The sequence below is a fragment of the Moschus berezovskii genome, chromosome 22 (assembly GCF_049115385.1).
Source record: "Moschus berezovskii isolate FMDL1 chromosome 22, NW_MosBer_1.0, whole genome shotgun sequence".
In the NCBI taxonomy this organism is placed as follows: Eukaryota; Metazoa; Chordata; class Mammalia; order Artiodactyla; family Moschidae; genus Moschus; species Moschus berezovskii.
This window is the reverse complement of record NC_142481.1, coordinates 13,032,788-13,047,502: the sequence shown is the minus strand read 5'-3', so window position 1 is coordinate 13,047,502 and position 14,715 is coordinate 13,032,788. Positions and strand designations below refer to the sequence as shown.

General features: G+C 48.8%; 1 long non-coding RNA gene across 1 annotated transcript in view; it reads right to left on the bottom strand.

Annotated features, from left to right (window-relative positions):
- Positions 1-1,677: 1,677 nt before the first annotated feature.
- LOC129546775 (uncharacterized) overlaps positions 1,678-14,715 on the bottom strand; it is a 60,468-nt gene continuing 47,430 nt past the window's right edge. The window contains exon 3 of the long non-coding RNA XR_016035981.1: positions 1,678-3,640. This is a non-coding gene — a long non-coding RNA (uncharacterized LOC129546775). The remainder of the gene's footprint in view (positions 3,641-14,715) is intronic.

Genomic DNA, 14,715 nt, shown 5'->3' with positions numbered 1-14,715 from the left:
TAAACTGTCCTTAGGGAGCAGCTGGGTGGTGAAAGAGATACAGTAGAACCCAGGTTTTGGTTAAGTTCCTGGAGTCATCCTGGATAAGTAGAAATGTGCAAGGCCCAGAGTCAATCCTAGGAACGTGGGGTCTGGAAAATTTTCACATACCCTCACACTGGTGATCTTACACAAGTGCTTCAGGCTAACATCAAAGGCAGTGTTGAAGCGGGATAGAAGTCACATGGGACACCACGAAGCCTTAGCAGATGGAGTCCCACTGAGTTGACTTGGTGTTTTGGTATGGTCAAGGGGATCCGAGCTTAGAATGGGAGCCTCAGGGAAAAAAACTGGTACAGTTGCTCTGAGCATTTTTGTGCATCTTTCTCTCTACTCCACCCTTAACTACTGCCCAAACTCCTGTTCAGAACAGGTAAAGAAATTGCAGTTCATGGGACTTTAGTGGTGGTCTAGAGGATGAGATGGTTAGACAGCATCCCCGACTCAATGGACATGAATTTAAGCAAATTCTGAGAGATAGTGGAGGACAGGGGAGCCTGGAGTGCTGCAGTCCATGAAGTTACAAAGAATCAGACACGACTTAGCCACTAAACAACAACAAGTATGCATGTAAGTTACACAAGCAGGGTGAAAATATAGAGCCTTGGCATACTCCTTTCCCAGTTTTGAACCAGTCAGTTGTTCCATGTTTGGTTCCAACTGTTGCTTCTTGGCCCTCATACAGGTTTCTCAGAAGACAGGTAAGGTGGTCTGGTATTCCCATCTCTTTAAATATTTTTCACAGCTTGTGATCCACACAGTCAAAGGATTTAGCGTAGTCAACGAAGCAGAAGTAGATGTTTTTCTGGAACTCCCTTGCTTTCTCCATGATCCAACGAATGTTGGCAATTTGATTTCTGGTTCCTTTGGCTCTTCGAAACGCAGTTTGTATTAATACATCTGGAATTGTCTCTAGGGAACTACAATTTCTTTTGTTTAAAATGAATTTATCTATTTTAATCAGAGGCTAATTACTTTACAATATTATGGTGGTCTTTTCTTTCTTTTTTTTTTTCGGCCGGGCACTTGGTGGCAGAAGCAAGAGCCCCTTGGGGCTCAGTCTTTTCTTTTTTTTTAAAAAAAAATTTTGGCCACACTATGCATCATGCATGCATACTAAGTCACTTCAGTCCTGTTTGACTCTTTGAGGCCCTATGGACTATGGCCCACCAGGCTCCTCTGTCCATGGGGATTCTCCAGGCAAGAATACTGGAGTGGCTGCTGTGCCCTTCTTCAGGGGATCTTCCTGACCCAGGGATTGAACTAAAGTCTCTTATGTCTGCAGCACTGGCAGCTGTTCTTTACCACCAGCATAACCTGGGAAGCCCACAAATACATGGGTGGTGATGGCTAAATACTCAACATCTAATTTCAGAGAGCTGACCTCAGGCTGTTCAAGAAGGCCTGGCATTTCATCCTCCGCTCTCCACACCCTCACATCTTACACATCCAAGAATAAAACAAAGTGGGGTGGTCCAGCAGTTACAATTTCACCTACCAAAGCAGAGGGGTGCAGGTTTGATCCCTGGTTGGGGAACTAAGATTTCCCATGCCATGTGGCATGGCCAAAAATAAATAAATAAAACAAAGTGAATTTCAGACCATATTAAGGAAATTTCGAATACCTTTTTAATCGGTCCTGCGACAACAAGAGTTACCAGTACTTTGCATAAAAAGCAGAAACATAAACAGAGCAAGCCCGCTCCTGAATCACTTCCTCTCCCCATCAACTGCCATTGCTCCCATCCCCTGCCTCTGACCCACACGCACAGCCCCAGGCATGGGGAATGTAAGACAGTCCTGCTCAAATGCAGCACCCACACTCCACGCTTCAGTTCAGTTCAGTCGCTCAGTCATGTCCGACTCTTTGTGACCCCATGAATCACAGCACGCCAGGCCTCCCTGAGCATCACCAACTCCCGGAGTTCACTCAGACTCATGTCCATTGAGTCAGTGATGCCATCCAGCCATCTCATTCTCTGTCATCCCCTTCTCCTCCTGCCCCCAATCCCTCCCAGCATCAGAGTCTTTTCCAGTGAGTCAACTCTCTGCATGAGGTGGCCAAAGTATTGGAGTTTCAGCTTTAGCATCAGTCCTTCCAATGAAGACCCAGGGCTGATCTCCCTTAGGATGGACTGGCTGGATATCCTTGCAGTACAAGGGACTCTCAAGAGTCTTCTCCAAAACCACAGTTCAAAAGCATCAATTCTTCGGCGATCAGCTTTCTTCACAGTCCAACTCTCACATCCATACATGACCACGGGAAAAACCATAGCCTTGACTAGATGGACCTTGGTTGGCAAAGTAATGTCTCTGCTTTTTAATATGCTATCTAGGTTGGTCATAACTTTCCTTCCAAGGAGTAAGCGTCTTAAGTGGCAGCAATAGAGAAGACATTAGGACTCGACATGGCTGCACATATGTGTTGCAGGCCCCCAGACAACATTAAGAACATAACCCCACCCTTGATCCAGCATACAGGAATACAAAGAGCTGGAGCAGGCCATGTGCCTGTGCGCCCCCTGTGTGTTCAGTCAGGCTCTATGAGGAAAGAGGAAAACATGAAGCAGAGAACCTGGGGACCATGAAATGAACTTCCTGCTATTTGTTACAGGAAACCACAGGCAGGAAACAGCCAGGAAGGTTATCAAACAATCATAGCCCACTCTGGAAACTGAATGTGAGACTCTGCGGAGGGCGGGTGGAGGGGGTTAGGTTGGGGAGGAGGTGGGAGAACAGAAAAGGAAATCGTATCACCCCCCAAAACAGGACAACTCTCCGAGAGGGCAGGGAACCTACCCTGCTTCCCTAGGAGCCTCGGGGGCTCCAGGCTGCACAGACCCTCCTCACCACACCCTCAGTGGACGATGCTTTCAGGGCACCGAGACGCAGGGCTGGGGAGGGAGAGGCACAGACAGAACTCACAACCTGCTCACTTTGGGGGCGCAGGGGAGAGGCAGGCATGTGAGACCCAAAGAAAGGAGAATGCAGGTCCCTTCCACCCCTGCCCTGACGCCCCTGCTGCTGACCTGAGATCAAAGATCATCTCACCCAAACCCAGCAATTTCCACACAAGAAACCCATGTCCAGAGTGAGCATGTGACTTTCTCACGGTAACAAAAGGAGCTGGTCCCTTAGCTGACTCAGAACCAGCTCTCCCGTAGGATGAATGGAGAAAGCAGCACTGACAAATCTACACTTGTCCTTCAATCGCTAAGTCACGTCCAAGTCTGTGCAACTGAGTGCGCTTCAGCGGACACCACCATATATAAAGTAACGAGTGGGAAGCTGCCGTGTAGCACAGGCAGCCCAGCTCGGCACTCTGAGAGACGGGAGGGGGAGGGGAGGGATATATATAACGATGACTGATTTGCATTGTTGTTTGGGAGAAACCAGCACAACACTGTAGAGCAGTTGTTGTTTAGTCACTAAGTTGTGGCCAACTCTGCAAGCCCATGGACTGTAGCCCGCCAGACTCCTCTGACCATGGGATTTCCCAGGCAAGCGTTTCCTTTTCCAGGGGATCTTCCAGACCCAAGGATTAAATCCACGTCTCCTGCATTGCAGGCAAATTCTTTACTGCTGAGCCACCAGGATAGTCCTGTAAAGCAATTATCCTCCAGTTAAAAATTTAAAATTACAAAAAAAATGAACTCCTCTCTCCTCTCTCCCAGCCCAGGGTCCTGCCCCACCTCTGGATGTCCCCAGGGACCCAGTGAGTGAACATCCCCTCAACTGAACTCTAGAATCCTCACTCAAGACAGGGAGTAGAACTGGATCAGCCGTCTAAACGTGTAGTGGAAGGTTCATACCTCCTTCTGTTCATCTGCACTGACTGGCTGGGAGCCCGAAGGGAGATTAACCCTCCATTTCAGAAGAGATGGGGAGCATGCAGCCTTGTGTGTGGGTGACAGGATTTCCACTTCACATGCCAGGCTGCAGCTCCACCATGCCTGCCACTGCTCTCAGACGTCCCCGCCCTTCATGGAGTGAAACAGCTGCACCTTGTGGAAAGTGCCACCTCTGCCTCCACCTCCAGTGGGGCTGGGCCTGAAAGGACCCACGGGACCACTGCTCCTGTCCCAGTGCTCATCCCCCTGAGCACTGAACCACACTGCCGCACCCGCGCCCGCCCCCTGTCCTGTTCCACTCAAGTGGTGCGCTACCCAGGGACAAGCAGAGAAGCGAAACCCACCCCGGAGAGGGAGTGGGTGGGGAGGGGCTGTCAGAGAGGAGAGAAGCAAATGAACGTGAAGGGAAAACGAGAATAAAAGCCACTGTCTCGAAGCGCCTCCTCTAGCATAGATGTTAGCACAATTTCCTCCACTCTCAAAACGAAACACACCCTCCTGCAGCCCAAAGAAGGAAAGAAAGCAGAGCCTGCCCTGTCCACCTCAAAGAGGGGCGAGACCCCAGGGTGCAGGCAGCTGGAGAAGGCAGGAGTCCATACTTTCCAGAATCAGACAGCCAACCCCAGCTCAGTTGCAAATATCCATGTTTGAGATTCTGTTTCCGTTTGCTCCAAGATGAGACTTGAACATCTTTGTTTTTGACAAACGTCCCAGGTAACTCTGTTGCAGACAATCTGAGGATCACCCTAGGAGAAGTCCCACCTCGTCACTTCCCCACAGGATGGCTGAGAGGTGAAGAGCACAAGTAGAAAATCCCACCTGATGCAAAGAACTGACTCACTGGAAAAGATCATGATGCTGGGAAAGATTGAGGGCAGGAGGAGAAGGGGGCAACAGAGGATGAGATGGTTGGATGGCATCACTGATTCAATGGACATCTGTTTGAGCAAACTCTGGGAGACAGTGAAGGACAGGGAAGCCTGGTGTGCTGCAGTTCATGGGGTCGCAAAGAGTCAGACACAACTTAGTGAGTGAACTACAATAGAAAGTTCCCCACCCCTGGTGACGTGTCTGCCTTCAAGTTCTGGCTCAAGTCCTGTACCTGCAGTATCCTGCGCAACGGATCACACCTTAATCCCCTCATTGTTAAAAAGGGCTAATAAAGTGCCCACTCCATGCGCCCTTGTGAGGATCAAGGGAGCGCGTCTGATTATTAAAGTATTTAGCACGTGCCTGGCCTGCGTGAAGCACACAATGTTTGTTGGTGATTAGCTGTTCTCTTCATACACGACTAGCAATGCTAGTTGTCAACTGTACTGTAATTATTAGCAAGCGATAATAAATTGCAGAATTTATTGACTGATAGGAGTTCATGATGCAATGCGTGCACATGAAACTCACTACTCCCAAGGAATTGACAGGTCAAGGAATCTTTAAGCAAAAAGGAGCTTTCCAAGGAGGTTTCCAGACCCTGTAGCCCAGTTACCAGGTTCATCCTTCTGAGGCACCTCCCCCCTCCCCTGCCTTAGTCTCACCCCTCTCTCTTCTGTCCCTGGACAAGGCGCCCTCACAAAACCCGACATTCACACCGTGCTCTGTGCTTCATTACCAACGCTCAAGTGCTTCACGGTGTGTTCTGAGTGCTGCCCTCTCCCACATCCTCTCCATAAGGCCTTCCCTTCCCGCCTCCTGTCTGCCTCCCCCCTCATCAACAGCTCGCACTTTCCAAAAGACTTTCAGGCGGTTAGTATGTGACCCCCAGGTTAAGAATACCTACCTAATTGCCATACATCCATATGAGTTGGCCTAGGAAAAAAAAAAAGAATACCTATCTAAGCAAAACTCTGAAAAGTCACCCTGACCAGAGAAAAAAGGGAGATGAAGAGAAGAATGCAGCCCTGGAACTTGTGACCAGGAGACCAGGAGAGCTGTACTGCACAGGCCAGCCTCTGGGCTGGCTCCCTCTCCTCCACCAGCCCCTGCCTCCCTGGGGAGCTTCTTCCCGCTGCCCATAGGGGATCTCCACCTGCACGATCCACAGGCATCTCATCTAAACATATCTGAACTGGGCTCCCCTGGTGGCTCAGTGGTAAAGAATCTGCCTGCCAGTGCAGGGGACACAGGTTTTATCCCTGGTCTGGGAAGATCCCACATGTCTCAGTTCAGTTCAGTTCAGTTCAGTCGCTCAGTCGTGTCTGATTCTTTGTGACCCCTTGAATCACAGCACACCAGGCTTCCCTGTCCATCACCAACTCCCGGAGTTCACTCAAACTCATGTCCATGGAGTTGGTGATGCCATCCAGCCATCTCATTCTCTGTTGTCCCCTTATCCTCCCGCCCCCAATCCTTCCCAGCATCAGACTCTTTTCCAGTGAGTCAACTCGTCGCATGAGGTGGCCAAAGTATTGGAGTTTCAGCTTTAGCATCAGTCCTTCCAATGAACACCCAGGATTGATCTCCTTTAGAATGGACTGGTTGGATCTCCTTGCAGAAGAGCAACTAAACCCATGCGCCACAACTACTGAGCCTGTGCTCTAGAGCCTGAGTGCCCCAACTACTGAAGCTCGTGTGCTCCACAGCCGTACTCTGCAACAAGAGAAGCCCACGTACCACAACTAGAGAGGCGCCCCTGCTCACTAGAGAAAAGCCTAAGCAGCAACGAAAACCCAGCACAACTAGAAATAAATAAATAAGGTGAGTTTAAAAATAAAAAATAAACACACCCAACTCTGAGTTAGCGTCTCGATCCCTAGGCAACCAGCCCTCATCCTTCTCTCAGGGCTCAAGACAGCTGATCACCCAAGAGCCCAAACAGGACGCAGTTCCCACTGGCCTTCAGGCCTCCCCCTCACCACCCTCTCCTCTCTGGTCACTCCCCAAGGCCTGCCAGTGCTTCAGAACACCCTCCTGGCCCCTGCTGTCTGTGCCCTCTGCTCCCCCAGTTCAGATTCTCAAGCAGACCCTCCAAGGCCACAGTTCTCCCACCATGACAGCTGCCAGAGAGCATGTCCTGAAACACAGATCTGACCAGGTCGCTTGTAGTTTCCCTCTCACAAGGGTCTAAACTCCTCAGGCTGCCAGCCAAGACTTCCAGAGTTTCAAAGGACCCCACCCCTCCTGCCATCAAAGAGGGCACCAGATAAGTCCAGTCCCAAGATATCCACCCCCTTCACTCTACTTTACAAATCCAGCATCCAACAAAATAGCTGGGAGTGGGCCCCTCCCATAGAGATATTATTAGTCAGATTTAGTTGATCTCAGAGTAGATCCTTGGACACCGAAGATATCGGTAAGAAACAGCCAAGAAAAGGCCTGGCAGGGCGTTCAGGCTGTAGGCTTTGAGTTCATCTAGCCAAATCTCCTCATTTTGCAGCATGCATGCATGCTCAGTCACTCCAGTACTATTCAACTATTTTGAGACCCCATGGACTATAGCCTGGCAGGATTCTCCAGGCAAGAATACTGGAGTGGGTTGCCATTTCCTCCTCCAGGGGATCTTCCCGACCCAGGGACCAAATCTGCGCCTCCTGTGTCTCCTGCAATGGCAGGCAGATTCTTTACCACTGATCCACCTGGGAAGCCCCAGGCAAAGGTAAATCCTAGAAAAGTTAAGCTACTAATTCAAGATCAGAGCTTTGTCACCAGCCCCAGGGCCCAGGTTTCCTGGCCCACAATTCTGCTTCTTCTGCCAACAGGCCTATAAAACTCTCCCAAGTGCAACTGACTGGGATTTCTACAACCCTCCCCTTCTCTTGCACACAACTCAGGAACCACCCTACACCACCCCACAAGCCTACAGATTCTAATATGATCTGGAAGAAAACAGAACAGGGAAGCTCAAACTGTGGCACGAGTTTCAGGGTGGAAACTCCTGAGGACAAACACGAGAGGCCTTTGACTATAGAAGAAAAAAAACAAAAGAAAAATAGACCCATTGTTCTCATGGGTGGAACCCAACCACAGCAGAATCAAGGAAAACAGTTCTATGCCCAGAGATCAGGACTTGACCTGAAAGTATCAGAGTGGAGAAGGGAGAAACAGAGAAAGAAACACACACTTGAAGGAAATCAGGGAATGACAACAGTTCTTACTCACCCCTGCCTTTTGTTTTTTATTGGGGTTCTTTTGTTTTTCTTTCCTCACACAGGCCTCTGAGTCCCCCAGGATCTAGGAGGACCAGGAAAAGGAGAGGCTCCCTGGAGGGTGGAGGACACAGGATGAGATTCGATGGCTCTGCTTTATGACTATACTGTTAGTAGAAAAAGAAGTCACTCTATCAGTAATTTCCCCAAGTGCTGCAATGGCAAGCCACTCCAGTACTCTTGCCTAGAAAATCCCGTGGATGGAGGAGCCTGGTAGCCTGCAGTCCCTGGGGTCACTAAGGGTCGGACACGACTGAGTGACTTCACTTTCACACATTGGAGAAGGAAATGGCAACCCACTCCAGTGTTCTTGCCTGGAGAATCCCAGGGACGGGGGAGCCTGATGGGCTTCCGTCTATGGGGTCACACAGAGTCGGACACGACTGAAGTGACTTAGCAGCAGTAGCAGCAGCTGGTGAGAGAAAAGACAAAACAAAAAACACTCCACCCCTAGCAAAGGAAACAAATCCTCCTGCAAAATATAAGGACCCTATTCGGGGACAGGGCTCTGCCCACACAGTACTGCAAGAAACAGGAGGGAAAAGCAGAAAAGCCTAAGCTTTAAACAACTACTTCATAAGCACATCCTCCCAGTCACCAAGTCTGAAGCTACTTGGGATGATTTCAAGTTGCCGGAATGACTTGTCTCGCCTCCATGAAACGTCTCTAATCGTGTTCCTTGATGCCTAGAGACCCATTTCTCTGGGTTTGATCCTTCAAGTAACTGGACTTTTTTTTTTTTACCGCATTGTACATCATACAGGATCTTAGTTCCCAGATCAGGGATTGAATCTGTATCCCCTGAAGTGGAAACGCAGAGTCCAAACCACTGGACCTCCAGGGAAGTCCCTGATTAAACATTTAGACTGAAGAACAGAGTCTCATGCTTAGCCCCAAACAAGGCTACCATCCCCACTTCCTGCCCTGGCACAAGCCTCTCCTCCATCGTAAAGTCTTTCCTTCTCCGGCCCTTGCCCTCAGCACACTCGAGTGGCGAGCTCTCTCAGGGGCCCACAGGATGAGTCGTGGTCCCCAAACATGCTCCCAGTTTGTTGATTATACCCCTATTTATAGCATCACGAAGTCATGATATTTAAATTCTTATTTTTGAAAGCTAAGACATAGTATGAAGAGATAAAGTATCACCCATATTCCATTTTCCACCCATGCATGCGTGCGTGCTAAGTTGCTTCAGTCATGTCCGACTCTGTGCGACCCTATGAACTGTAGCCTGCCAGGCTCCTCTGTCCAGGGGATTCTCCAGACAAGAATACTGGATTGGGTTGCCATTTCCTTCTCCAGGGGATCTTCCTGATCCAGGGATCAAATCCACATCTTTTAGGTTTCCTGCATTGGCAAACAGGTTCTTTACCACTACTGTTGAAGGAGGAAACAGACAGAGCTGGACTCCATCTTAGGCCAGGCTGAGAACAGTAGGCTACACGCATGGTCACCCTCCCAGTGGACTCTGAACTTTGTGCCCTGTGTCTACAGAAATGGCACACCAATGGAAAACCAGGACCCCCCCCGCCCCGCCCCGGATAAAAGAGCCTCAGGACTTGTACTTGGACTAAAGCATATGCTAATTATCTCTGTAACAGAACAAAGTGATAATTTCCATTGTGCTTATCGGGATATGACCACAGGCCTATTGATAAATATCCACTGTTTATCTAGTCTTGTGGCACATGAATCATGGGTTAACTTTGATCGTATCTCTCTTTTACCTCGTCCAGACTAGTTTCAGGGAATTTGGGGAGGTGGGTTTGAGCACGTACACTTAGCGTATATTAGGTTTTCACAAAAACTGGTCAGGGTCCTTGGCTAAGAAGAGACTCTGCCTTGGGCCTGCCGGTGTAATAAACTGCACTCTACTATCTGCATTGTCCTTCTGAGTGAGTTTGTTTCCCAGAACACGTGTATACAACACTGCCGCCTGAGAATCTAGACTTAATTGTTGTTTAACAATTTGGCATAAATCTTTCAGGCTCCTTTTCTGGGTGGCAAACTGTAACCTCCTGGAATGCAAAGATGATATGCTTTCTTTTGGGGGAGTAGGGTGAGCAGCACCACGTGACATGTGGGATCTTACTTTCTAGGCCAGGGATTGAACCCATGCCCCCTACAGTGGGAGCGCAGAGCCTTAACCACTGGATCGCCAGGGAATTCCCAGTGACAATATACTTTGCCCCTGTTGGTACAGTTCTGGAGGTTACAAGTCCAACATGGTGTCACTGGGCTCACATCAAGGTGTTGGCAGACAGTGTTCTTTCTGGAGATCCAAGGAATGGCTCCGCTCCCTCTTCCGATCCAGGCTCCAGAGACGCCCACACTCCTTGGTGCTCAGCCCCCTGCATCTGCCAACCCAGCGATGGATGGTGGAGTCTCTCACGCTGACCTTGACTTTCCTGCCTCCCTCTCTCACTTATGAGGACATCGATGATGACGTCGGGCCCACCTGGATGATCCTGAAGATTCTTATCATCTCAAGACCCTGAACTTCATCATCACACCTACAAAGTCCATCATCCCAAGTAACATGACATCCACAGGCTCCAGGGGTTAGAAGGCAGAGGTGGGTGAGGACCAGGATCTGCCTGAACGTTACCCACACCCACCCCTTGTTTGACCTTCCTCCTCCTTCACTTTGCTTCTGGTGCAGAGGCAGGAGCACGAGCTTCCGGGTGAAACACATCGGCCGTGCCATTAGGGCTGGATGACCCTGGACCATTCCCTTCACCTCCCTCAGCCTCGTCCTCCTCACGTGTAACACAAGGGTCACTCTCTCTGCATTAGGAAACGACAGAAAAGAGCAGGTGAGATATCTGAGGCGTTATCCACAGAGTCTGGTCCGTGATGAGCCCACAGTGAACCTTCCAGGAAGGCCCGAGTCAGACAATGGGTCCAGCAAGATGACTAGCCAGAGACAACCTGGAAACCAAATCCATTGCCATGAAACTCGAGCCACGGGGCAAAGAAAGCCTTCTGAGTTCCCTTACGCTGCTGTTCTCCACCCAGGTGCCCCTTCCCATTAAAGTCTCTTGCTTTGTCAGCATGAGTGTCTCCTCGAACAATTCATTTCCGCGTTTTAGACAAGAGCCCACTCTCGAGCCCTGGAATGGGTCCAACTTCCTGCAACGTTTGCACAGCCATTCTCCAGCCATAGAAGGGGTGCACAAGGGAAAGAAGATAGAGAGTCCCCAGAAGGATCATAAAGGGGCTGCTGCTGCTGCTTAGCCATTCAGTCGGGTCCAACTCTCTGTGACCCCTTGGACTGTAGCCCACCAGGCTCCTCCGTCCATGGGGATTCTCCAGGTAAGAATATTGGAGTGGGTTGCCATTTCCTTCTCCAGGGGATCTGGAGGAGATTCTAAATGCAGAAATGGTCATAAAATACACCCAGCTTGTGGCCTTTCCGTAATGGCAGCCCCACCCAACTCTTTCCATGACTATTGGCCTCTGACTTCCTCTTCAGTCTCCCCTACTCCTAGCTTTGACATCTTAGGCCATTACTAGGGGCTTGGGTTGTTGCTGTTGTTTAGTCGCTAAGTTGTGTCCAACTCTTTGCAACTCCATGGACTGCAGCGCATCAGGCTTCCCTGTCCTTCACCATCTCTCGGAATTTGAACTCAAGGGGCTTGGCATCTGGGGCCAAACCAGAGCACCCAACACAGCTGTGTGGCTGGAGGGAGCAGAAAGGGAGAAAGCACTCAAGTCACAGGGAACGTGACACCTGTGTGCCCATCACTCGGGCAAGGGATGGATTAGTGACGTTTGCTATGCTTGACTAATGGTTCAAGGAGTCTTACTGAAGAGTCAGCTTCCTCAGTGCAGTCCTGATGAGAGCAAAGATGGGTGTGGGAGGCATCACAGATCCCTCCCAGTGTTTCTAACCCATTCTCTACCCGCCCCACCCCACTGGGTTACACTCCTCTATCTACAGGTCACTTATTTCCTGAGTTAGCTTCCGGGCGTGGGGGGCGGTGGGAATCTCAGTTGAAATCCTTGAAGACCCATGCACTCAATTCAGTTCAAGTGTGCCTGTCATCTTGATGACTAGACACGGACACCTTTTATAGACTCTGAAGGAAATTTTGACAAGAGCCTTTGCACCACCCACCATCCCTGTGAGGACAACTGAGCTACAGACAAGAGGAGGAAGGTACCTCCTGTGTGCTGGGATCTTTAGGTTTGCATCTCATCTAATGCCTCCAGCGACCCTTTGACATAGGTACTACCATCCCTATTTGGCAGATGAGAAACCAACACTCCAACCAGATCAATTAACTTGTCCCTTATTCAAGCACTGGTGAAAGGTAAAACCAGGATTCAGAATCACATATTTCTCAATCTGAAGGTCATATTTTCACTCCATGCCATCCTACCTACCAGAATTCCAGGACAGGAAAGATGACTGCTTCTAATAGAAATATTCAAAAAAGACTTCAGTGAAAGGAAAGGATCTGGAATGGGTCTTAGGATAAGAAAAAATAATTCAGGAGGCTGAGCAGGAAGGGAAGGGTATTATAGGAAGAAGGAAAAGAATTTGAATAAATGCAGACATAGGAATGTAAAATGTGGGTTCAGATCTTACTACATAGACCAAGGGAGCAGACTAGGGTCATGCTTTGGGGATTTTTGAATGACAGCTTACCTACCGTAATAGCACAGGGAACCTCTGCTCAATGTTATATGGCAGCCTGGATGGGAGGGGATTTGGGGGAGAATGGATACATGCAGATGGAAGGCTGAGCCCCTTTGATGTTCACCTGAAACTATCACTTTGTTAACTGGCTACACTCCAATATAAAGTAAAAAGTTTTTAAAAATTTGAACTTCCTGCTACAGACGATAGGAGTCACTGAAAATTTTTGAAAGTCATAAACACAACAAAAAGAATTTTCAGGAGAAGGAAATGGCACCCCACTCCAGTACTCTTGCCTGGAGAATCCCATGGATGGAGGAGCCTGGTGGGCTGCAGTCCACGGGGTCGCAAAGAGCCGGGCACGACTGAGCGACTGCACCCACTCACTCAGCAATGTAACACCCAGCTGAAGACCAGCAGGGGGTACTCTTTCTGCCCCCTTCTGACGTCTATGTCAGAAGCTTTCTCTATCTCTTTTACACTTTAATAAAACTTTATTACACACACACAAGAATTTTCAGCAAGATTACTCTGACAGCATTAGGCAACATGACTTAGGAAAGTGATTCTCAACTCTGGCGACTTATTTCTTATTGTGCTTCTATTTTCTTAACTTTCCACTTTAACATAATTTTAGACATTCAAAAACGTTTCAAAATAGTCAAGAGTGCCCATGGTCCCTTCACTCAACTTCCCCAAATATCAGTGTGATAGGTAAAACCACAGAGATGATCAAAATCAATAAATTACTGTTGATACGATCCATTAACAAATCTACAGAGTTTATCCAAATTTCATCGACTTTGCCACTAATGCCCTTTTTCTGAATTAGGATACAATCCAGGATCCCACATGATATTTAGTTGTCTTATCTCCTATGTCCCCTTTAATCTGGACCAGTTCCTCAGAATTCCTTCCTGACCATCACCTTTTTTTTTTTTTTAGTTGCAGGATAATTGTTGATTAATTATTAATTAATTGTTGATAAATGCTGTATTGATTTCTGTCACACAACAAGGCGAATCAGCCATAAGTATACATGTGTCTCCTCCCTCTTAAACCTCTCTCCCACATCCCACTCCATCCCCTGCTCAGGGTTGTCACAGAGCACTGGTTGGGCTCCCTGTGTTATTCTGTAACTTCCCACTAGCTGTTTGCTGCTGCTGCTGCTGCTAAGTCACTTCAGTCGTGTCCGACTCTGTGTGACCCCATAGATGGAAGCCCACCAGGCTCCCCCGTCCCTGGGATTCTCCAGGCAAGAACACTGGAGTGGGTTGCCATTTCCTTCTCCAATGTGTGAAAGTGGAAAGTGAAAAGTGAAAGTGAAGTCGCTCAGTCGTGTCCGACCCTTAGCGACCCCACGGACTGCAGCCTACCAGGCTCCTCCATCCATGGGATTTTCTAGGCAATAGTACTGGAGTGGCTTGCCATTGCCTTCTCCGACTAGCTGTTTAACATATGGTAATGTACCAGATGTTTCAATGTACCATATGTTTCAATGGTGTTTCAATGCTACTCTCTCAATTCACCCCCTCTCCTTCCCGCCACCGCCCCCCCTGCAAATAGGTTTGGCTTGCACATTGGAGAAGGAAATGGCAACCCACTCCAGTGTTCTTGCCTGGAGAATCCCAGGGATGGGGGAGCCTGGTTGGCTGTCGTCTATGGGGTCACACAGAGTCGGACACGACTGAAGTGAGTTAGCAGCAGCACATTTTTAAGAGTATCAGCCAGTTATTTTGCAGAATGACCCTCAGTTTGAGATCATCTAACATTTCCTCATGATTAGACTTAGGTTATGCAATTTTGGCAAGAATACCACAGAAGCAACACGATGCCTTCTCAGCTTGTCATGCTGGGTCCACGATATCAATGTCTCATTGCTGGTGATGTTAACTTTCAACGCTTGGCTAAGGTTCCTCCACTCTGAAATGACCACTATTTTGCTTGGAAGCTTTTTTAAACTACCAAGGCTGAGGCCACACCACAGACCAGTCAAAAAAGCCTCTCTGGGAATAAAATACAGGCACTGCTAGCTTTA